This window comes from Octopus bimaculoides, chromosome 6, assembly GCF_046866305.1.
Source record: "Octopus bimaculoides isolate indiv1 chromosome 6, ASM4686630v1, whole genome shotgun sequence".
Lineage (NCBI taxonomy): Eukaryota > Metazoa > Mollusca > Cephalopoda > Octopoda > Octopodidae > Octopus > Octopus bimaculoides.
This window is the reverse complement of record NC_142933.1, coordinates 4,678,610-4,703,341: the sequence shown is the minus strand read 5'-3', so window position 1 is coordinate 4,703,341 and position 24,732 is coordinate 4,678,610. Positions and strand designations below refer to the sequence as shown.

At 35.1% G+C, this 24,732-nt stretch overlaps 1 long non-coding RNA gene across 2 annotated transcripts in view; it reads left to right on the top strand.

Moving 5' to 3' along the window:
• LOC149134914 (uncharacterized) overlaps window positions 1-24,732 on the top strand; it is a 68,335-nt gene that overhangs the window by 21,547 nt on the left and 22,056 nt on the right. Inside the window, exons 2-3 of one of the 2 annotated variants that reach the window (XR_016242152.1) lie at window positions 6,989-7,255; window positions 18,993-19,256. This is a non-coding gene — a long non-coding RNA (uncharacterized LOC149134914). Of the gene's footprint in view, window positions 1-6,988; window positions 7,256-18,992; window positions 19,257-24,732 lie in introns of those variants that run through there. The other variant, XR_016242151.1, reaches the window with a different exon arrangement.

Sequence of the window (24,732 nt, the reverse complement as noted above, 5' to 3'; positions counted from 1 at the left end):
TTGTTACTGTTTGAGTTCATGCATGATACTCAGGTTGAAGAAACTGAAGGAATAGCGGAAACTGCTGTTGTAAAGAAGCTGAAATTAACGGCACGGAAAAAAGGATATAATTGTTGGAAGCAGAAACTTCTACATGTCAAATGTATAGGCCGTAGCAGACATACTGATGTATACCAGAATCCCAGCCGTCAATGTCTTCGGAGCTCAGGGCTAAGACAAGAGAATTAAAAGACAGGGAAAGATAGAAAGAGAGAGAGAGAGAGAGAGAGAGAGAGAGAGAGAGAGAGAGAGAGAGAGAGAGAGAGAGAGAGAGAGAGATGCTTCATCTTAGTTCCTCCAGATCAAATTTTGACCCGGAACTACCAAGCCAATGTGATAAAAAATGGAGCTGACCCAAAATACCGATTCCGTAACGATGCGTTTGAAACTATAGACCACCTAATCTCAGGGTCTAGAGTCTTAGCACCTGTAGAATATAAAGCATGACATGACAGAGTCGGCCAGTAGTTACACTGGCCAATATTTTGGCATTATAAAATCAAAACCGCTGACAAATGGTATAAACACCATCCTGAAGCTGTGACTGAGGGAGAAAATGTGTCGGTTCTCTGGGACTTCTCCGTACATACCGACAAAACTATAAAAGCTAATAAACCGGATATTATTATAAAAGATCAGACAAAGAAGAACTGTTCTGTGACAACATTCGGTGGAATTTTTGCCCAGTCTGGGAGTTGTGAAACAGTAAAGAGAGACGTGAGCTATTTCCGTCAATAAACACATTCTCTTTCTGCTTTATAACCATGTAGTTTCTTGTTCGGTCCCACAGCACGGCGCCTGAATCGAATGTTTTCTGTTCAAGCCACGGGCCAACCAAAACTTTTGAGGTAATATGATAGAAGGAAATTGTGTGGCTGCCTTTCATACACACATACATACGTGCATGTGTGTGTGTCTTTGAGTTTGTGTACCTGTGCGTGAGTGTGTTTGTTTGTCTTTAAAATCGTGCTGTCTCCCACCACCGCATAGCAACCCGTATTGTTTTGTTTCGTAGAAAACTAACAGAAAAAGTATCAAATTTAAAAATAAAAATAACTCTGGGATCGATGTGTTCGACCAAATCCTTCGAAATTATGTCCGATAGTTTACTCTGTCCAATAAAACAAGTAAAAAAAAAAAACAGAGAAAGCTTAAAAAATAAAGAAACAAAGGGAAATCATTAGAGTACGAGTGAAAATCCCCTCCATTGTTTCATGGTTTACAAGTTGTTAATATTTTCTGTCTCATGAAAGTTTGCCGCGAACCCACTGATACTCTGTAAGGAAAGAAACTGTATAATTTAGTCATGGTTTCCAAGAGAACCGAAGAAAAAGCTCACATCGGGAAAAACAAATCAATCACTCACGGGCAGTTATTCTAAGGGAGATATGAACTTGCTGATAAATCTTGACGGGATTAGAACTTTGAAATTTTGTTTTTCGTTTTCTTATTCATTAGAAAGCTCTTAAAATATCTAGACACAGGCAGTTAGGTATAAATCACGTCTAGACCAAAATAGTAACTTTCTGAATAATGGTCCGTCTTTTTCTGACAAATAAAAGATAAGAAAAAACAAAAATGGTGAGTAAGGAAATATGTTTACCCTATATGCATATTTTAAAGCTGTAGGTCACGCCAAAGTGTAAATAGCACAATATATATTGCTTAAATAATTTTAAAAACAACCTTAAAATAAAAGAAAAACTGTGGATTACAAGCGACTGAGTAATTTAAGAAGATAGTTTCTGAAAGTTAATAAAGACGTTACATATAAAATAACATGACTTATATAAACAACGTGTTCATAAATATGAAGCCTAAAATGGCCTTACAGTTCGTGGAAAATGTAAATGAGAAAACGTAATGAAATCAAACTCTAGCATATCTACAGAAAAAATGAACAAGAATATAAAGAAAACAGAAATAAAGTGACCAAATATGAATAATAAAACAAGAAAATATTTATGAATCAAATATTATCATATGGATTAAGGAAAATAGTTCCCAAATATAAATTGCAATGATGTTATGTTAATAACGTTTAAAACCACAAATCTGGCCATCGTCTGCTTAATAAAAATAGTGATGATTATTGGTATCACAAGACAAGAAAAATAATACACGAACAATCAGTTGTTACAAATGAATGTAGTTTTTTTTCTTTCGTTTTAGATCTACTTATATTACTGAATCAAAAGCCAGTGCAACCAGAAATGAATAAACAGAGAAAAAAATGGCAAACAATGGAAAATATCTCTGAATCTTAAGTGAAATCAATAAAGGACAAAAGTGAAAGAACAAACACCACAACTCGTGAAGGGTGGAGGACATCTTTAAACAAGAAGTCCGACTATTACAAAATCGAACGACAAGAAGTCACCAAGAAGTAATTATATCCAGAAAAGCTAACGTACGGTATTTACGAGCCTTAATCATATATTGAGAATGAGAAACAACAACCAAATAACACTTAGAGAAAAAAGTTACTCTTCTAATACTGATGGGCGATTGAGCACTTGATGCAACAGAGGCAGAACAACCAAAGGGCCCGTATAGTGGTCTTTGTCATGAAATAAACAAACAAACAAATCAATCAACATTATAATCAAATTGAACTAAACCCTAAATGCTATTAAGGGATGGATAATAAGTGGAAGTTTTTCCCTTTGAAAAATGATGCGAGGCAAAATCTACTCTTGTTCGTACGTGCAACTTGATCAGATCTGATATCCGGTAGCAACTGTTAGGAAATTATAATGTTATGTTAAACAGGTAAACAGATTTTCATGCTGCACTACAAGATCATGATGAAGTCCATTCTCAAAATGGAGGAAGCCAGGTGTTATTTGCCAAACTGTGAAACTCTAACAAATTGGCTAGACCTTGGCAAACCTTTATAAGCAGAGATAATTGTACTCTATTTTTTGTGACAGCTTAATTCTGTGAGACAAAGTTGTTCAATTGGATTCTGGAAGCTATGATTGCCTGCTTAGTTTATGCACTTTGTGCTTTGTGATAGGCAATTATGGATTTATTTTATGGAGCCAGGAATTCACCAGAACTTTTATCAAATTTTAAATAATGTCTGTGTCACATCTGGGTCCAAGGTTCGACATCCAAGGTTCAAAATCCAATGTTCGAAAACCGAATTTGTACTAAAATGCAAATCCAGATCTTATGAAATCTAAATTTTTGGAATCCATCTTTTTGAAAAACCAAATTTTTGATGCAAAGTTTTGTGTGAGGCCAATTTTCGTGAAACCCAAAATTTTTGAATCCAGAATTACAGATCCAAGCTTGGATATCAAGTTGGTGAAGCCGGGATTCTGAGTCTGAATTTCTGAACTGTATTTTGACTGCACGTCTGATGTGGCATTGTTTTTTTTTTGTTCCTGTATATATTTGTTTTGTATGTTGACTGTTTTTTCCATGCTGACAATTGTTTATACTATTTTACAAAAAATTTCATGGTGTGTTGTTGTTTTGTGTTCACCCTATCTTCGTTAATTCTGCAAATTTGGGTTATGGCCACCAGGTTGTAACACACTAAAATGATATTTTTTTTATTCTGCAAGAGGATATGAAACGAAGAGCTGAAAGTGACCCAGATGATTCGCACTCAAATCCTTAAAGTTTCTATGCCCCATCATAAACAAGCACGAAAGAGAAACTGCAGTGTACGTATATTATTGACACGAGGGAGGTAAAGTGTAGTGCATACAGCTGAATGCTTCGATGAAAGAATACCTTCAGAGCAGAATTAGAATATTCAAGCCTATTTCACAATTAACGGGTTAGTTGTAATTCTGGAAAACAGCCAACGATGTGGAATAATGGAAAGCACAATAAAAAAAAAAAACACGGAGTGTGAACGCAAATGTGACATCGGCGTGTAAGGTACGGGTAAAACAAGGGTTATGCAAAAATATATCTACCAGAATGTATCAGGAATACTTTCCTTGCAAGAATTCCACATTTCACTGCAATAATAGCATAAACGTTTTCGCCAGAAATTTTCCAAGACTCACAAATCACATTCTGTTAGTTCAGCTAAAACCAACGAAGCTAAGTGGAAATGGTTTCAAAGACATGCATAGTTTTTCACTATATTCTATCAAAGAACTTATATCGACATGAATAAAGAATTACCGATGAACTGATTTCAGACGATAGACTAAACGTATTCCAAGAAATAGTGCTTTCCATTTTTTTTATTGTTTACTTATTTCCATCATTGGACTCTGGCCATACTGGGGCACTACATGGAAAGATTTAATCAAATAAATCGATTTCAGTATTCATGATTTTCAAAATGTTGCTGCATATTCTATCGATTTGTTCACGACCTTACCAAATTTCAGTGATGTAAACAAACGCCGATTGAAAGTTTTTGATGGCGGACAAACACACATACACACACGCACATTCATACACACATATTATATTCGGTAGGATTCTACATGGTTTCTGTTTGCCAAACTCGCAAAGCTTTCATCACTCGGGATTATAGTAGAATACTCTTGCTGAAGACGCTGCGAACTGGGATTGAACACGAACGCATACTGTTGAATCCGTCAGAGAGGTATTCCACGATGTAAAATGAGCTTCTCAGCCACAAAGTCTTTTCCTGCACCAACTTCCTCGAACGTTTCTTGCATTTATTCAATGTACATAGGACAGGTCGGTCAGGACTAATCAGGAAAATTATGGAGAAGGAGTCCTTAGTCGTCATCCAACGAGTCTCAGATAGACACAGGCCAGAAATAGATAAGACTTCTAATCGGAAGTACATTATAAGAATATTGAACAACAAACTGAATGGGAAAAAACTAAGTAGTTCTACCTAAAGAAAAGGCATGAATACTATTTTCAGAAAATGTTATTGAATGATCAGAAAATGATATAGATGGACAAATGAGTAAGGCGAGTTCGGAACGTTCAGATATGACAATGGTTGGGCAACAAGTGTTGCTTCAAATGAAGCAGGAATCGGGATCGGAACCGCAAAAGGCAGACGACAAATAATTTAGAAAGATCGCATGCATTCATGACGTGACGCTTGATGCAGGTCATTCACAACACGTAGAAACATAGGTCGGGAATTTTCTCATAATGCACAAAACCAAGTTCTTCTGCCGCAATTTCAGTATATTGGAAAATACAGAACGACATTAAGCCACTTACTCAAGGTACACAGTGCTGTCTTTGGCTGGGTAGGGAAAGCAGGTAAGAAAAGAAAAAATAACTAAGAATTAAAGACTACTGAAAAATATTCACAATAACTCATCTAATATCATGTTTGAGAAAGGTAGAAAGATGAAGGAAATGAAACAAAATGACATACATTTCAGAATTTATGAACGAGATAGAACAACAAGCGAATGAAGTCAAAGGCTATTAGCGAATATTATAATCGCTCTAGATTAATAATTAAAACCGATTAATATGTGAATAAGTTAATATGTTTTGCTAATCTAGTTGTTCTCGCAATAATACGTAGGTATAATAGTCCCAACATATAAGCTAAGTCAATTAGCAGGAATAGACTGGAAAAAAAAAGAAGAGAAACAGCAACTGCATTTAGATTACAAATAACCAAGAGAAGATTGCTATTATGACAACTACAAGGAGTGGAAGCCTCTGAATGTAGACAATATGAAATAATAATTGCAGACTCTAAAAATATCATGTAATGAATAATGGAAATCTAATAGAAATAGCTACACAACAATAACAATGAAAAATATCATTTTCCTGTCTTCAAGGAAACTGACTGATACAAAGAAAGTCTCGTCATCCATTACCTCTCACCACTCCTTAATGACCTCGATTTTTATAAGCTGCCTCTGTGCATTCACTGTAAACTCCTATCGCAAGCAACTTGTTTGGCTGTAACCATGTTATTGTATTAATATATGTGTCATTTTCATATCTTGAATTTGTTTGCACGATAAGTAACTACCTTTCACCGATCGTATCTCTCACATTTCAACTGCCCTCGTTCATCTTACAGGCTTTTCCGCCCTCTTTCTAGCACTCTTCCCTCACAGCTTAAATACTCCATCACCCAGTATTCTCTCCCCCGCCGGCTACTCACGACACATCTCACTGGTTTTCTCTTCTTACATCATTCCTCTACATATTTCTACTTGTCTTTTTTATTGCTTGTTCACAGTTTTGCATCTTAGACTAAAAATACCACTCAATATTCTGCTACTCTCGCAAAAAAAGAGACAAGGGTGGCAAACGCAAATTTCTTAGTTTCACGGTAAATCAATGCATGGATATTTTTATAAACACTTGTAAATACAAAACAGTGGGTGAAGTAACACAGTAGTGAGGAAAATAGGGCAAGGGCTTAAAATAAACTATGTATATATATATATATATATATATATATATATATATATATATATATATATATATATATATATATATATATATATATATATATATACAAATTAATAATAATGATATGACAACAAAAGAATGAATGAGACCTCGATATTATGTAAATAGAGGAATTTATCTGTAAAATAAAATGTGACAGTTATTTGGTTGCCATAATAAATCTCCGCGTTTCGGATGTCGGCGAGGAAATTTGCTCCTGCATCTCGTCTAAATAGCTGATGAGATGCCAGAGCAGATTTCCACCCCGACATGCGAAACTCGGAGTTTTATTACGGCAACCGAATAATTGTCACATATTATTTTACATACATATATACATATATATATATATATATATATATATATATATATATATATATATATATATATATATATATATATATATACAGTAGAACCTCGGTTTACGAACGCCTCTAATCACGAATAAAACGTGCTTTATATATAACTGTGTATATATATTTTATATATACACGCACAAACACACACATACACTCACATCCTCTTCTTCTTCTTTTTCTTCCTCTTCTCTCCATCGCAGGTCGACGTTGACTGTTCTTGTTCAGCAATCATCCTTGCCAGTTTCCTCCTACCTGCGCCACAAGGCCTGCTCTTCCCCTGCAAGAATGATGACATCTGCAGAAGGCGAAGCTATACGACGCAACGGAGTAATGATGCCTCTCATGTACTGCTTTGTATTCGCTTTGTTGTTTCTCCTCAATGTCTGGGATTACGAGCTTCTGCGATTGGTGCCATGCTTCGCATAGCAAAGGGCCTTCTACTATGGGCCCTGACAGACCAAAGTTATGTAAGTGGATTTAGTACACGAGAAGGCGAAAGAAGTCACCGTAATATATCTGTGTGTGTCTGTGTTTGTATTTTTTCCCCATTGCCGCTTGACAACCGGTGTCGGTGCATTTACGTCTTAATAACTTAGTTGATTGAAAAAGAAGACCTATATAAGAGAAAAAGAGACCTACATAATAAGTACCACATTTAAAAACACAAGCACTGTGATGCCCCAGCATGGGCGAAGTCAAATAACCGAAACAAGTGAAGGATAAACGCTAAAAGATATCGAGACCAATTGCAGCCTATGATTTAACGATCTCCGTTCTTTGACCACAAACCCAAGCTCAGGTATACTTTGGTGCAGGCAGATTTGTATATAACGTATAGCTTCAACAATAACCAGTACCAAGCTGAACATGTATCTGTTATATTGGATCTGCAAATACTCATTAACGAACCCTTTGCATCTTCCATCTGTTACACTTTTCCTAACGCATTGACATATAATGGGCAGCTGATTTCTACGGGAGAACATGTTTTCAATGCATGGTCCAAAAACAAGAATATCAAGCTGGTTCTGTATCAATCTGGGACCATTTTTTTTCTCTTCATTTGTATTTAACCGTAATCTTTTTGAGCCATCCCTCTCAACATATCGCTAGCAACACCACTGGGACTCAGTCCCAGGATGCTTTTTTTCTATTCTGTCTTCTCATTTGAAAATATCGTTGAGAACACATCTGATTCTTTCATTGTTTACACTCTGAGACCAATTTTCTCGCTTTGTGTCGCGCTACTTACTTCTGGGAACCTGGCCGAAAGACTGACGCCTCTTTCTAGATTTCCTTATGGGCTGAGGTATTTTCTTTTCCTTGTCGTTCGACTGTTTATATATATATATATATATATATATATATGTGTGTGTGTGTGTTTGTGTGTGCGTACGTGCGTGTGTGTGTGTGCATGTGCGTGTGAGTATGTGCGCATTTGTGTCTGTGTGTGTGTGTAAGAGAGAGAGAGAGAGAGAGAGAGAGAGAGAGAGAGAGAGGGAGTGCGTCTCTGCATGTATCAAATAATATGAGATAACAAAGCCAAGGCAATGTGAACTTTCTAGGATATTTATAAAGAGAAAGGTAGTCTTATAGCTGTTTCAGGGATATAAAAGATATCTCATCATCAGAGACGATAATGAGAGAATGCTAAATACGTTACCTCTCTCATATCGTCTCTGACGATGGGATATGTTTTATAACCCTGAAACAGTTGTAAGTCTACCTTTTTCTTTATAAATGTCTTAGAAATGTCACACTGCCTTGGATTTGTTGTCTCATTTTATTTAACATAGACACTCTTACACATGACCCGCATTAAACTCCTCACTCATACTATTATCGAATCGCTAGTCTAACAGCAGTCGTTCTGTAGCGCTTACATATCATTAACTGCCCCTTAGATCTTCTGGATATCAACATATATACATACATGTGCATACATGCCAACGTACATACACACACACATATATATGTATTTAGGTCGATCTATGTCTCTCTCTCACTCTCTCACTCGCTCTCACTCTCTCTCTCTATGTGTATGTGTGTTCGTGTGTGTGTGTGTGTGTACCTGTGTATGCTTTGTCTATTTGTTTCTCACTCACCATCGATTCACAATCGGTGTAGCTTTGCTTACGTTCCCGTAATCTAGCTGTAATCTTAACGAAAGTAATTATTATACACAAGTTGGATGACTAAAATCATGTAAAGTTATATAACTCGGCATGGCTTCAGCCGCAGTGAGTGAAGAATAAAACAGAAAGAAGATGAAGACGATTAGTGAAAACAATGCATTGCATTAACATAAGTATGCATAAGAGAGGCCTAATGAAAATTATAACACTACACCACCTACAACCGGATAAACTTCATGAATATATTCCAAAGTAATAATCCAGAAAGCCATTAAGTAACACATGCCCCAAACGAACTTGCATTTTTCGTCATTCTTCCGGTAATATTACAGCTGTAGCCGAGCTCGTATGATTTCAGTGTGACGATCAGGTTACGGTTAAAGCGAAGTAGTAATAAGACCTGAATCTTATTGTTTCTTTTTTTTTTCTTTTTCTCTCTCTGCGACTGAAGTAGCAAGTCAGACAAATAGATTTTTCGATTGTTGCTCAAAATATAACCGAGATTCAATAGATAGCTGTACAAAAGACAGAATGCATTTGAAACATGAAGAAAAAAGAAAAAAGAAAAAGGAATAAAAAGTAATACACCGTCTAATGCACAATATTTCGAACAGTGAAACATTATAAATGTCACAATGATATTATGCAGTGGATTACTAGTGTATGAGGATATGCCTGTATGTGTGTGATGTGAGTAGACTATATATATATATATATATATATATATATATATATATGTGTGTGTGTGTGTGTGTGTGTGTGTGTGTGTGTGTGTGTGTGTGTGTGTGTGTGTGTGTGTATGTGTGTGTGTGTGTATATGTATGTATATATATTTATCTATATATATATATGTATGTATGTATGTATATATGTATGTATGTATATATATATGTATATATATATATATATATATATATATATATATATATATATATATATATATATATATATATATATATATATATATATATATATATATATATATATATATATATATACACCCACACATATACACTCACACACACATGTAAAACTATCAGGGGAAGTGCATTATGAATGGCACCTAAAATTTCCATTACATAGACGACAAACCATTACACCGAAGAATGGATAGGTTTCTGAAGGGGACACATACCTTAACAGACATCCAAGCAGTCACACATGCGTACGCATACACACACTAGCGTGTAGTTGGACGAACATTTAAACACACATAAATACATTAAATCTACGGGTACGTGTTCTAATAATATACGTACACGCTCATCTATACTTTGATGAATTTTTGTGAATATAACCAGTGAGATAGACACATAGATACACAGAGAAATACGTGGCAATACACACAAACACACACACACACAAGCAAACACACACAAACACACAAATGTATCTTGATAGGGGAATAAATAGATAGATAAATATACATATAAATGATTTATGGATGCATGCGTATATAATACGTTATTATTCACCCACCATTCGTGATTATATCTATTGCGGCATTTCCCTAATTCTACATGCGTGTATATATGTCTGTGTATACGTGTTCATGCGCAAACATATGTGCATCTATACAAACACTTCCAAACACTTCACCCACGCATATATCTACCTATGTACCTATCTATCTGACTGTCTGTTTCTCTCTCTCTCTCTCTCTCTCTCTCTATCTATCTATCTATCTACCTACCTACCTATCTATCTATCGTTCTGTCTGCCTGTCTGTCCATATATCTATATGTATTAATAAATGCTATACACACACATATATATAAATGATGCATTACGTACACACATGTTTGCATGTATGCGCCTATATTTCTCAATATAGAAGCATGCACACACACACACACACACACACACACACACAAACACACACACACACACACACACACACACACACACACATATATATACGCTTGAGTGTGTGAGAGTTATTGCACAGCCAATGACGAAGTGGAATGTCTCTAGAATGTCTGCAACTTATAATAAAACATATTGCCGCCACTTTTTATATAACAACATAAAACATAAAATAGCAATAACAATAAATATAAATAAACACTAAAAAAACAAAACAGAACAAAAATAATAATATTACATAACAAATTACATAAAAGTAAAATATAGACTGCAATAAAGAGAATTAAGAAAGAACAGCAGAAGAGAAACAACAATATGAATTCTATATCGATGATGAAAATCTAGTTTTGGCATTTAATAACCACTTAGCAATGGATAGAATATTTGCCATTCTCTTTTGAAAGAATTTTTTTTTAATGTTTTCTGAAGAGGCATTTTTGTTTTTATATTCCTGATAATTCTTTTTTTATTTCGTTTAGCTCAGTCGTTTTAATACAGCGCATGTTCTACGTATTATAATATTGATAAAACTACTACTAATAATAATAAAAATCATGAAAATAAAAATTAATAGGGTTAGCAGATGCAGCAGAAGTATTATTATTATTATTATTATTATTATTATTATTATTATTATTATTATTATTATCATTATGTTACTATAGCTGCCGATGACGCCATTCTCGGTTCACGATAGTAAGAATAATGATAATGAGTACTCTGGGAAAAACCGTTAGAGATCACCCTAATTAGATTAAATCTATCACTAAGTCAGAAGCCTGTCTTTAGCTTTGGTGGGCCAACACCCAGAAATGGTGTTACAATAAAAAACTTTAGTGGTTGTAACACCTCAACACCGCTGTCTTTTTTATGCCAAATGAAAATGTTATTTGGCATGAAAATCGAACCTACCAAAATGGGATTCCGAATATAGTATATATACACCATGGACAGAGAAAAGATGTGTACTCTTTCATGAAGCAAAACTCCTAAACCGGAAAAACTCTACTCGTGCAAAGCCAGAGTCTATTGCAACTGGAACTGAAATCTCCATAAGACTGTAGAAAGTCTGGAGCAAAAACATAACGTTGAAGAGGAGCCAATAAATCCTAATACTGGAAATATCAGCGAGGATTAAAGGAAATTTTATTTCATGAAAGGAAAGTTACAGGGAAGTAAAGAAGTAAATAATCTTACTCCAACATCTAAACGAGAAAGGAGCTAGTGAGAAATAGAGTGTAGCAGCCTAAAAGAAATCTAAAGAGGGTTTTGGTTTTACAAGTAGTCTATCTTGTGAATGTTTCTTATATTTTACACGTAAGTGTTTTCGTATCATTTTAACTTCTTCAAAAAGCTAGTCGTTTTACAAATTCATAATTTTCTCTAGTTAATTTCCAGAGCAGTACGCCTGCTCTGGAAAGTAAGTAGAGAAAATTATGAATTTGTGATAACAGTAGCTTTTTGAAGAAGTTAAATTGTTGCCGATTATGAAGAATCGCTCGTCTTCACTGTTTCTTCTGTTGTCACTGTATTGATTCATTTCTTTGCGGCTTTTTTCCCTTCTTCCCTTTTGTCTCGAACCAGTTTTTTTTTTCTTCTGTTTCCGTCTTGAATGATTTTCTCTTCATGGCACGGTGAGAATGTTCTACAAGTTGGTTATGCTGTCATCGTTTTTTCTACTTTAGCAACCCGGAAGAGATGAAAAGCTAAGCTGACCACGAGAGGTTTCACTACAGAATGCATATTCTTGAATTAAATATCGTAATGATTCTGCTAATTCGATTATAATTAGTGTAAAGATGATGAAGCTAATTAAAATAATGATTGTTCTTAATTTGGGCCGAAGGCCAATAATACTAGGAGGGAAGGGTTTAGCTGATTGCATCGATTCTAGTACAAGTCTCGTCCATAATATTGTGCACCACGAACAGATAAAAGGTATATTTATCCTGCTGCGTTTCCAATAGAGCTCAACTTAGGGGTTATAATGTAACTTGAAATATACCCCTACTACAGAAAACGCTTTCATTATAACAAACAATTTGTTGAGAAAGTTCTGCGCGCGGATAAGCACAGTAAGCATCGCGTTGATCATGAAACGAAAGAACGTCCGTTTCCTAACGCAGGCATGTTTCAACTCAATCGGATGATGCATCGATGGTCTTTTATTTTATCTTATCTAAAAAGACGAAATATAATTTTTTATCGTGTAATATTTGATATTAAAATCGAAAGCAAGTTATCACAAAGCACGACAATAATCTTTTTATTTTATTCTGTATCATAGAATGCTGCATTCATGATGGTAGGATTTTAGTTTCGATTCCTGGACCAGGCATTGCAATACGTTTTTGAGTACCAAACTTTATTTCAAGTTGCTCCAGTTCTCTCATTCAGCAAATATATGTAATCTTTTGACAGACCGACGTCTCAGACGGAAAATGTATCAGCCAAAGAATTCAGGAAACCGGCCTTGTTTTCTTGTGTCTCGTGAGGGATCTTGTTTTTAATAATTGCATGCAATTCTTTTCTTGGTGTAGTTTAAGTCAACTATCGTTTAACTGGAAAATGAATCATGATATTAACCCTAGAGCGAGTGAAAAGAAAATAAGCTTATTTTCTTTTCACTCGCTCTAGGGTTAATATTTACAAAAATTAACTATAATCTTTTTATATTTCAATTTGCAGTTTAGAAGATTGATTCAATGTGACAGTAAAACTAAGTTCTATTCGAGTCCTAGGATTCCTAGGCCCGGTTACCCGGTTTCCATGGGCGTAGAAACGACCGGGATCACAACATACCCCACTAAACATGACTCTAATGCGCCACAAGGTTCCTCATTTGCAGCCGATTGGAACAAAGCAACGTCAAATGAAATCTTTTGCTTAAGAACACAACATGCTGTCCGTTTCTGGAATCGAAAGAGCAATCATACGATTATGAGTGCAACACCGCTTCAGTACGATATTTATTTTAGTTCAAGCTTACGTTTTTATTTTATTACATTTATATCCAGATTATTTCGTCCCTGGTTATACTTGCATTTTCTGGTTGCCTCTTGTTTAGTATTAGAGGCCAACATTACATTAAGTATATTGTATTTGCCGACCTTGTATGTGTCACAGTACGTTTTTTTATCGGTTTATATAATCCCCCTCGCTTCATTTTCTTCTAATGTTTATGAACATGTTTAAAGCAATATACATTATTCTCTCTTTTTGAAATCGAGTGTTGACCTAGCTTGGTCGCTGTTAGTTTGTTTTTGCAGAAATGCTGGCCAGTTGGCAATTAGTCTGAACATTAACAATACAGAACTAATATTTGGCAAAAGAGAATAACATTTCAGTAATAAGTTAATGCATTACATACGTGGATATGATTCCAAATTTTCACCAGCTATATTTGGTTTAGTTTTATTCGATGACATATCATCGATGTAAATGGTTATTTTCGTAGCAATAGAGAAGCGCTGTGTTATTAAACTTCGTTATATTATAATTGCTATTTTCATTTTTATATATCAACAATTTTTTTCGCCACTTAAATTGAGACATTTTTCTATATTGAATGAAAGGATAGTGCCTAGTGGCAGTAATAAACAATGCATTATTATTATTATTATTATTATTATTATTATTATTATTATTATTATTATTATTATTATTATTATTATTATTATTATTATTATTAATATTATTATTATTATTATTATTATTATCATCATCATCATCGTCGTCGTCACCTAAAATTATACGGAGTCAGTGTATGCGCGAATCCATTTATTTTAGAAACGCATACACACATAAGCGTACCAACACGCAATTCTGATACGAACATTTGCATAGAGCCAGACAAACACACACATAGACATAATGTCATATCAATTTGATGGTAGGACACTTATGAAGTGCCAAAATTGGTTCATATTGTAGAAAAACTGGAGTCCATCCAATGAGGTAGGTTGTGGAATTAATGGAAGATCGCATCATTTCGGATGGGTGATTCCTTTGGCAGAAATACTTTCCTTCTTCAGTGATTCGTCTTAAGAGACATGTTGTTATTCAATCATTATTACTCAAGTTACACCTTGCGGCTTAAGAATACGAAATTAACGCTAATATAAAACGAAATTCATAAGACACTTCACAGAGGAGAGTGTCACAAAATCACACACACACATACACACTCACCCTCCCCCCACACACACACATACACACACACATTCTGTGCTATCTGTTCTTGAAAAACACAGAGATGATAACAGTAAAAATTCTTGAATATCTTTGACTTTCTCCGAAACGGTTTCCATTGTGGATTTGTGATCTGTTTTCTTGATCAAATTAAAACAATATCTTTGCTATTTAGGTGAGTGTCATCGTTTATCTATGAGACTCCCTAAAGTTCGGAGCTTCATGAGGCTACGGTTCACAACAATATCAATAATTTTTGGTTACGAACACGATTTAAATTTAATAAAATAAAAGGATTCTTCTGCTTCTTTTATAAAGAGAATCAAGTTATATTTGGAGGAACTTTTCTATGAGTCAAATTGCTCGATGGCAAACAAACTCTGTTAACAGACGTCTTTTGCTAAATGCAAGAAGACGCCTGGTGATTGTAAATAAGTTTTCAAAAACGTTATAAGCGTGACTTTATTCCCTTAAAGTGTAAAAACTGTACAAATAACATTATAGAAATATGTTCTTAAAGCAAAATTGCTTATAGCAATGATGAGACTGACTCTCACAAGAGATCTGTCTCCTGTTATTATTACTGTGTTACCACACAGTTAGATTGATCGTCTGCCCCGGTGTCTGAACTAAGAACGGCAATGATGAATTAATAGAAACTAGAAGAGCGAAGAGTAGAAAGAAACGTACCATATTCGTAGTATAATTTTACAAGAATAGATTTGTCGGTTCTTAAATTCTCCACTATTATACAGATCACATTTGAATGGCATTAATGAGAGGCGCACAAAGTTGCAGAATTGATGTTAACACTGGTTAATGAAATCCGGGATGGATAATTACTACAAAGTAAAGAGTCTTTCAAATTACTTCTGAATCATTGTTTATATTTTGTAGCATCTGTTGGAAAGCAGTAGGTTGGATATACAAAGGAAATGAACGAATGCAAAACTGTAAATTAATTGCCGTCTTGAATTTAGAAAACTGAAAAATAATATTTTTATGTTCTGAAGAAGATTATCACTTGGAAAGAGAAAAAAAAGTTTAGAAAAAAAAAAAAGAAAAGCAAGGATTGATGGCAAGAGAAAGTTACTTTCCTCGATAAAATATGTAAAAACAAATAGAATCTATGTTTGCTGCTGAGAGAAATAGAGAACTTTTGAATATAAATTTACTGTCTTTATAGAAACGATAAAATCTATGAGTGACAAATTCCGGTATGAATAGAGAAATTCAGTGGAAACCAATGACCAGTTTACAGAGATACAATAGGACAATCAATCAATGCCGTAGAGTTTCCTTCACAGAGAAGTTCGAATTTATTGTGAAGAAAACATTTAGCGGTGACATGAAGGTTACTTCGGATGCAATGTACACAGAAGAAATACGCTTTTAATGGAGAGAACCCTGAGAATCTCAGAAAAGAGAAAAAATAATTCAGTATAAGAAAGCATGCAAAAGAGATTGATTGTTGGATATTAACACATAGACTGACTTTGATTTTTATCACAATGGGACGGCGTCTTTTAGAGCTGAATGGAAATATATGTTAGGTTATCTTTCGTTGGAAGAAAGAAATCTGATAGCAAACATATGAATGGCATTGCAAGAAAAAAAAAACTATGGACCTCATATATAAAATGTATACATATAACCTACAAGCTATACCTGCAGGATTACTGTGCTTGTACAAATATATGGGAAGGTACGAAAGGCTCTGCTGGATCTGCTGAGAAGTGGTTAATAAAGAAAACAGTTAAGTTGGAGGCTTAGTTGTTTTGGATGAATTTGGTTGAACTTTGACTGGATTAAAGGAAATCGTAAGATTCAACTTTTTTTTCATTACTGCTTGCGGCTTTCCATTTGGTAATATTTGCAGGGATTCACAATATTGACGGTGAATGAAAGAAATTATGGTGTCATTACTCACACGATACAATATCCTAGACCGATATTCCAAAAAGAAATCGTTCTGTGAATAACATAAACCTATACAATTATATCAAATAACATGCAGCATGTAGTCTTAATTTATGAAAATCATTTATTGAGAAGCAGCCATAATTACCAAATGCCAATTAAGATTCTTTTCTGATGTAGTTTAAATAGTCAGTAAACATTTTATTATGAATCGAAAAGAAATCTAAAAAGTGTGTGATTGGTCCAAATGAGGGCTGGAAAAAATTACGACTGAACATAATCTCTTTTTGGCCGAACTGAATTAAGCTGATAAGAATACTAATAGCACGAAGATTATTCTTGTTACTGCAATCTTAAATGATATAGGGATGGATTTGTGGTCGGAAAAATGTTCTGATTTTAAAACGACGTAAACCAAAGCCAGTGTAATAAAATGATTATAAATGATGGACAGACTGCCTCCGATGTGTAATGAGAAATTTTAAAGGTTTTCAGTGTTGGAAGAAAACCTCCAGAGGCTGAATTACTAACAAGGTAGATGTAAGAGATTGTATAACACCGGAATAAAAATTATATTCAAAGTTACTCATTACGTACACTCAGCATATCACTATTTGGGATGTTCAGTTGGGCACGTGAAAGAATCAACACCAGAAAATTCCATACAGGAGGTAATCACTACGCCATGATTGAACGCAACCAATATGGCAGGGACTAACTTCAGCTGAAACACATTTTGAACATCTCATCATTTATCTATTTCAGCAGATGCATCGTTGGATCTATTCTGCGTAATTGGATGAAAAGTCCTCAGAGAAAAAAGTAAAGGAATTTGCCCGAAGCTATGTTTCCTAACTACATTTTCAGGAAATTTTAGCTGCTTTACCACAAAATATCGTTAAATGAATGACGTTCTATTTACCACCAGAAACCGCGCATGTCCCATGCCGTTCCACTATCTTAGATAATCATAGCAATATATGATGCTCTATTACAAAACGTTTCTCTTCTAACTAGACGTCCTGATGTAGATCCTATTCTTACTATGCAGTAGCCTCTAGAACAAGATATTTTCATTAAATTATAAAACATCAAGGATTTTCCTATAAAGATCATTGCATCGTAGGCGACATCCTGAAAACCATTGACTTAATAATCAAGAAAGAAACCGTGAAGCTTTCCAAATATTCGCCATTTCAGTTTTGTAGAAGGAACGAGAATGAGACACATCATGTTTGCGCATATATTATACACACACGCACACCCATAAATTGTAATCACATAAACTTGTATACTTAAAAAATAATTGCACCTATTAAATTAGAGCAGGTATGTCCACGCATGCGCCTGTATACATGCACATATTGTTTAGCAATCACACATTTGCATAACTGCGGTGATATTCTGTTTGACGCAAACGTAGAAGTCATGTCATTTTCTAAGTTACTAGCTTAAATCTGCGCAGGAATTTAATAAAATCTCAAGAAAAAGAAAAAAAAAAAGGACATACATACACGCCTCAATGAATACATGTATAGACACATATGTATATAAATAAATGAATTGATAAATAAATATAAAAGAAGAAAAACAGTTATGCTATCCAATACGTCGAAGCAAAGAATAATACATGGGCGCGTATATGGAAATTATCAAGTTACAAATATATAGCATGAGTATGTGAGTGTGTGAGTATGATATATCTATGTGTGTATAATATATACACATATATATATGTATGTATTATGTATGTATGAGCGACTGTGCGTGTTGATATATGCTTCCAATAAAATATAAATATGTATATACGTCACTCTATATATATAACTATATATAACTTTATATATATATATATATATATATATATATATATATATATATATATATATATATATATATATATATATATATATATATATATATATACACTTATATTTATACATAGACATATATGTGTATGTATATGTACATGCATGTATAAATATGAGTGTGTGCGAGTGAGATACTTACCATGTATAAGCATGTGTATATATGTTATGCAGTGTAAGATGGCGTGCAACTTCTGTTCTAATAAAACATTTTATTTCCACAGGAAAACATTAAGACATAAATCAATCTATAACGATAATAAAATAGGCAATATTATCGATCTGTAATATTGACAACAACAACAATAACACCAACAGCAGCAACAGGTCTAACTGAAGAATAATATGATAAGAACAACTTAAAAAAATATAGCGAAATATTAATGATCGATTTGGCTCAAATTATTCAGAAAACATCGTAGGAAAAAAATTCAAGTATAACATGATGACGACGATGATGATGATGAGGATGATGATGATACTTTTAATAAAAAATCATTATTATTATTATTATTATTATTATTATTATTATTATTATTATTATTATCATTATTATTTCCTTCATTTCCCACAGGGATATCAAATGAGGGTAAGCATTACAAAGACAGTTTACAATTTGTGCGAAATTTTACATAAACCACGTGCAAAAGAAAAGGAGGCGAAGGAAAAATGATACGTAAATACACGAATGCGTAAAAGATGCATTCCTCTTAATACAGGATAAACTCCGACTAGGTCCACTCAAGGAAACCCAAAAAAACCCAGATTATTCTGGCTACTAAGGACACAAGACCTCTTCCACCTCTCGGCCCCTATTCCTCAGGTGCATGCGGAGCATAGTTCCATTCAATCTAAAATTCCATTCAATTTTCTCCGCAGTCAGTTGCCATTTTTACAAGTTCACTGAAACCGGGCACTCCCTTCTCCCTGCCGCTACCCACTTACTTTCCTTTTCCTGTAGAATTTTAAAAAAATGTCAATGTGATTTCTTTCCTGAATCCTTTCAACTACGTCCACCAGACAACCTCTTTCGGCATAGCCTCAAGTTAATCAAGATGAACATGATGATGATGATGATGATGATGATGATGCCAGTGGCGATGATGATAATGATGATAATAATAATGGAGGTGATGATGATGATGATGACAATGATGATGAAGGTGACGATACTAGTGGAGATGATGAGGATGATAAAGATGATGGTAGGGGTGGCGGTGGCGGTGGCGGTGGTGGTGGTGGTGGTGTTGATGGTAACAACACAGCACTCTAATCATCGACAACACTTATAAATGCTTCCATTACGCCGCGAACGTTGTTGGAACCAACAGTGAAGTCTCTTGGTCTGTAGGTATACCATTTCCCTGTTCCCCTCTCCTGCTTCTTATCCAACATTTCAGAGCAATGTACAGGCTGATCCATCTTCACTGAAAGAAAGAAGACTTGACTAGTGGAAGTTGAATAGGTTAGTCTTGGTGCGATGTATTCCAATTAAATTGACCTGTCTCGATATGGATATCTTCACTGAAAGGAAGTAGAAATTAAGTGAAAATTCTTGGTGGGTAGAGCCAAATGAGACCATAACGGAACTGGAGAGCATGGACCAGGCTAGATCAAATTTTGGAGCATGTTTTGTTGCAGCGCAGTGTTGCATCCCACATCTGTTGGTATATTCTCGGGTCCTCCTGGGTACCCCGACGATCAGGGTTCCAGTCAGTCCCCATTACCGCAAAATACCTCCTCATATGCCGTAACCATGTGGCATGTGGTCGACCAACACTAACCGTTAACCCAGTCGGATCCCCAGTGAAAAGAACGCAGCAAGCAGGGTCTACCTCGAAAAATCGAGCAACATGGCCAAACAGTCTGAGCTGACGATCCCTAATCATTCACGCATCCCACTTTCTCAGTGGAGTGTTTCATTGGAAACAAAATCTGAAAACTGGTAACCTATAGTTCTGGGAGTTATAGGCTATTTGGGAATTATAGCGCTCCAGGTACCAAAGGAGTTCAGGCAGCTCCGAAGGGAACTAGATTGTATCCATGTCTCACAACAATAGAGCAATATAAGGAAGACCGGGGACTCGAACACCCGAAACTTTGAGGCAGCTCGTCCAAGTCATTTTAGGACACCGAACACGCAAATAATATCCCTGCCAAGATAAGTTACCACTTCAGATAATGAGTATTAACAGATAAATATTCGGAAAGGAAAGAGAAACTCATTGCGAGGATAACTGGGACACTCGAGAAGAATATGGAGAAACAGAACGGATGTTGGTAGAGATATTATTGAACGATAAGTTGTGAGAATACAAGGAGATGAAGTGTTGGCTTTTATTGAGGATGAATTATTCAGATGCGAGATGTAAATAGAAATGCAATGATTGGGATGACAATAATAATTGGACTAAATTGAGTTATCATTCCTAAGGTATTTCGAACCCAGGTTCGGAATTTCCCTAAAGACAACTGACGAAGGCTGGGGGGTATATCAGCCGAAACGTTGTGTTAACAACAAACAAGATGAGAACAAATATCCGTCGAATGTAAATAATGTACATAAATTCTCATCTCGTAAATATAGAACATTATGTCATTAGTAGTGATTCAAAATACCTCATCATAAGTTTATCTTGGGACTGAGGCTGGCGAAACAAAACTGAACTAAATCAACGTACAGTATAACTGAATGTCGGAAGAATATGTTTACCTACCATAAGAAAGGAAATATGTATGTATACTCTTTCTCTCTCTCTCTCTTTCCCTCTCTCCCTTTATGTCACACACACACACACACACACACATACACACACATACACACAAGCATTTATACGTGTACTCATAAAATCAGGAGATATTAACGTGAATGAAGTTTATCGTTCCCATAGGACTGCCGTTTGATTACAACCGTTTCGTAATCATCTCATGATTACATCCCTTTCGTAATTATCTCATTATTAATTGTAAAATATTAAATTAATGCATAAACCAACATGCATCTTTGGTATTATATATTACAATAATGCCATTATATAATACAACAATATTATATAATAATATAATTTGATATGTTAAATGTAATTGTTAATAAGATGATTATGATACGGCTGTAATCACAAGCAAATCATATGGAAATATTAAATCTGTTTTCTCCTCATATCTCTAAATTTTATGACTATCATTTCCTCATGGTATATGCTACCTGTATGTCCTGCATGGAGAAGTTAAACTATATTGAATTTTAATTGCTATGTGAACTGATAACCGAATTATTGCGAGGGTGCTTACTGTGAGAACAACTCGATTCTCTGAATTCAATTCTCTACTTTATATGAGTGTATCTTTATATGTAAAGAGAGGGTCTCTTATGTAGGTTGGAGGTAGAGTAGTGTAGTAGTTAATAGAGAGTTTAGAGCACAGGACAAGATCGAGATATTGGGAGTGAAAAAGAAGTGAGTGGAGGTGATATACAGAAGAAGAAGAAGAAGAAGAAGAAGAAGAAGAAGAAGAAGAAGAAGAAGAAGAAGAAGAAGAAGAAGAAGAAGAAGAAGAAGAAGGAGGTGTACGGAAGGGAAATATTTAGTTGTAGCCAGAATGTGAATGAGGTAGTGACTCAGTTAGAACACTGACTGTTATATTACATTATTTTCCAAGCTTTATATGTGAGGAGGTCATGAAGCTAGGAAAATATGGAGTAGAGTTAAAGAACAAGTAGGGCAAAAAGTAATATGAAGGAAAGATAAGAATTAAGAGGAAAGACTGATCAGTCCCCTGTTGGGTATAAGCCTGGTTGGACTTCTCGCCACCTACATCTTGGATATCATACAAGTTTGTAAGGGCGTGAAAGCGTTATTAGGACATTAAGAAAGGAATCCAAATGCAGATGATGGACCGAAGGGATAAGGCAGAAAAAATAATTATATATCTATTTAAGAAAATTGTAATCACGTAGTTAAACATTGTTTACAAATTTTGACAAAAAACTAGCTATTTCGAGTGAGGGCTAAGTCGGTCACACCGACCACAGCGCTCAATCGATGTTTGGTTTATAGCTCTCGAACGGATGAAAGGCAAAGTTGCTTTCGATGGAATTTAAACTGATAACTTAAAGACGGACGAAACGCCACAAAGAATTTTGCTTGCCATGTTAAAGGTTCTGCTAGCTAGCCGCCCTAACGTGAGTAAATATTCTTTTCCACACTTCTCGAGGCACATGGCTCGAAATTTTGGGGCGATTAGATCGACCCCAATACGCCACTGGTACTTCATTTATCGACCCCGAAATGATGAAAGGCAAAGCCGACCTCGGTGGAGTTTGAACCCAGGACGTAACGATAGACGAAATACCGCTATGCATTTCGCCCGGCGTGCTAACGTTTCTACCAGCTCACCACCCCTAACACGGATAAATAGGAAATAATATCTAAAGGAAAAATCGGAATAATTATAAGGGTGGATGAAATGTAACGCTACGAGTTTAGTCGGACGATTACGAGTTAGAACTAAAAAAGAAAAAGAGTAAAAAAAGTTATAAAAAAGAGTAGCAGAATTATGTGTGTGTGTGTGTGTGTGTGTGTATGTGTTTGTGTGTGTGTGTGTATGTGTGTGTGTGTGTGTGTTTGTGTGTGTGTGTGTGTGTGTGTGTGTGTGTGTGTGTGTAACTCAGATAGAAGATACTGAACTATGGTAAACTGGAAACGTATTGAAGAGGCGGTGTCTACGGAAGTGTGTTGTTTCCTTTTGGCAGTCCAGCTGACTGTGGAAACTCCTTCTTCAAATTTGATGGACCCTGCTACACAGATTGCATGGAGTTTTACCAACTTGATACGGCCTTTCCGTTCTAATAATGGACCAAAATAATATTGAAAGGAATGTTATTGTTCTTAAGATATAATTACGGTATGATTAGCTAATGAAGTGGTAGTTTTGCGCAAAACTTCTGACTTCATTAGCGTTTGGCATGGTGCCTCATTCGTTGTTTAGTTTTTGAGTCTATGATGATATTTGGTGCAAAAGATAATTTAATAGAACTAGTAAAATCTTGTGCGTGCGATTGTAGGGCTAATTGTAGGACAAAGTGTTGTAGGATATAATTTCAGGGAGCCATCTATGTATTAAACATAATGTAAATACAGATCTGAAAGGCAAATTTGCTGCAGTATCATCCAGAGATAATATTTCTTATACACTTGCACCGCCTGAAAAGAGAAACTAGCAAAAGCAGGTGAAAATTGTCTGAGCCACAGCTAGCAAGAACACCAAATGTATTTCGCTTAGGTCGATCTTTTCATCTTGTCGTTCAACGATGTATTTATATTCGATATGATGCACAGGTAGCTATTCTATTTAATGTTTCTCTTGCTCAAAAACACACATTTACTCAGCCAGGACATTCGCATTACAAGTGAGCTTTAAACATTGCTTCCTATATATCAGAGACGAAAATCTCTCGGCATGTAGATGGTTGAGTTGATAACCTCCATCTAGGCCGAAGCTATCGGACGTTCTCGATAGCAGCCGGTGGGAAAATTCTTGTTGCCTACCGATGTATATCTATTTACTTATCTATCTGTCTGTCTGTCTGTATGTATGTATGTGTTTTGATTTCAGATTTTGGAACAAAGGTGCAAGACCTGGAATTTGTGGGAAGGTATAAGTCAATTCCATCGCCCTCAGTATCTGATGGTGATTTTGATAAATTTAGTTCCAAACGAAGAACTAATGTCGATACGATTAAATGAAGACGTGAATTCATTGCTCCAGCATGATCGTAAAGAGTATAAACGAACAAGCGCAACATCGCTTATGAATGAAATTTTTTCATCCACTTAAGCTATAAATTGCTTTGAGCAAATTCTGAAAATCATTTGGATCAGTACCATTATTATTATTATTATAATTACTATTATTATTATTATTATTATTATTATTATTATTATTATTATTATTATTATTATTATT